Genomic DNA, 1,806 nt, shown 5'->3' on the forward strand with positions numbered 1-1,806 from the left:
CTCATCTGCCAACATCTTGTAAATTTCAGGCCTGATGGCTTTTTTTACTTTCCTTCACCCCATGAAGCTGATAGGCTCTGGCATTCCATTCAACAGAATCCTTGTCCAAGGGAGGAAATATTCATAGCTGGGAAGTCAGGATGTTTATTTCCTTTGTCTGTCTTTGACTCAAAAACCTGACTCTTGTGTTCCTGACCTCATTCCTCACTGTCTATTTTACATCAGCTCTTACTGTGATCAACTTTAACTCCATGTGAGGGTCTTGCTTTCAGATCACTACGCTTACTGGATGATTTATGCATCGGTCAGTGTGGCTGCTATGACAAAATGCTGCAGGCCAGGTGACAACAGAAATGAATTTTTTTCACAGTTCAGAAGGCTGGAAGGCTGAGATTATGGTGATGGCAGGCTTGGTTTCTCCTGAGGCCTTTATTTCTGGCTATCAGACGGCTGCTTTCTCACGGTGTCCTCACTGAGATAAGCACCCCTGTTATCTCTTTTGTGTCCAGTGTGTCCAAATTTTCTTCTCTTATAAGGACACCAGTCAGACTGGATTAGAGCCCATGCTAACAGCCTCATTTTAGCTGAATCACCTCTTGAAAGACCTTCTCTCCAAATACAGTCACATTCTGAAGGACTAGAGGTTAGGACTTCGACATATGAATTTTGAGGAGACACAATTCAGCCCATAACAATTTGTTTTCAAAATTATTGACTCAGGATGATAACTCATCTTTGGTTAACCTATTTATAGTGGCTCAATAAAAAGGTCTATATTCTTTTATTTTTATTTTTTTTAGTTGTAGATGGACACAATACCTTTATTTTATTTATTCTTGTGTGGTGCTAAGGATCAAACCCAGTGCTTCACATGTGCTAGGCAAGCGCTCTACCACTGAGCCATAATCCCAGACCAAAGTCTATATTCTTGCCATTGAAAATAAATCTTGTTATAAGGAGAGCAACTAAAAACAGAGCAGGGAGGAAGAGCATGAGAAAAAGATTAACATTAAACAGGGACGAGAGGTGGGAGGGAAAGGGAGAGAGAAGGGAAATTGCATGGAAATGGAAGGAGACCCTCAGTGTTATACAAAATTACATATAAGAGGAAGTGAGGGGAAAGGGAGAGAAATGAATTACGGTAGATGGGGTAGAGAGAGAAGATGGGAGGGGAGGGGAGGGGGGATAGTAGAGGATAGGAAAGATAGCAGAATACAATAGTCACTAGTATGGCAATATGTAAAAACATGGATGTGTAACCCATGTGATTCTGCAATCTGTATACGGGGTAAAAATGGGAGTTCATAACCTACTTGAATCAAATGTATGAAATATGATATATCAAGAGCTTTGTAATGTTTTGAACAACCAATAAAATAAAAAAAAGAAAAGAAAAGAAAATAAATCTTGTGCTTGCTTCGGCAGCACATATTCTAAAATTGGAACCATACAGGGAAGATTAGCATGGCCCCTGTGCAAGGATGATGTGTAGATTCATGAAGTGTTCCATATTTTTAAAGGAAATAATCAATAACGTGAAGAGAGAGCCTACAGAATGTGCTTGGGAGAATGGGAGAAAATATTTACCACAGAGACCTCAGATAGAGCTCTAATCTCTAGGATATATAAAGAACTCAAAAAACTTAACACCAAAAAACCAAATAACCCAATCAATAAATGGATTAAGGAACTGAACAGACACTTCACAGAAGAAGAAATATGATCCATCAACAAACATATGAAAAATGTTCATCATCTCTAGCAATTAGAGAAATGCAAATCAAAACTTCTCTAAGATGGCCTTTC

At 38.9% G+C, this 1,806-nt stretch overlaps 1 non-coding gene across 1 annotated transcript; it reads left to right on the top strand.

The window, feature by feature from the left end:
* The first annotated feature begins 1,409 nt into the window (after positions 1–1,409).
* On the top strand, positions 1,410–1,516 carry LOC124087481 (U6 spliceosomal RNA). Its single transcript, XR_006850073.1, has one exon. It is a non-coding gene; the product is annotated as a U6 spliceosomal RNA (small nuclear RNA).
* Positions 1,517–1,806: the final 290 nt, after the last annotated feature.

The sequence above is a fragment of the Marmota monax genome, unplaced genomic scaffold (genome assembly GCF_021218885.2).
Source record: "Marmota monax isolate L192 unplaced genomic scaffold, Marmota_monax_Labrador192_F-V1.1 WCK01_AAM20220418_F8-fsc00012, whole genome shotgun sequence".
NCBI lineage: Eukaryota > Metazoa > Chordata > Mammalia > Rodentia > Sciuridae > Marmota > Marmota monax.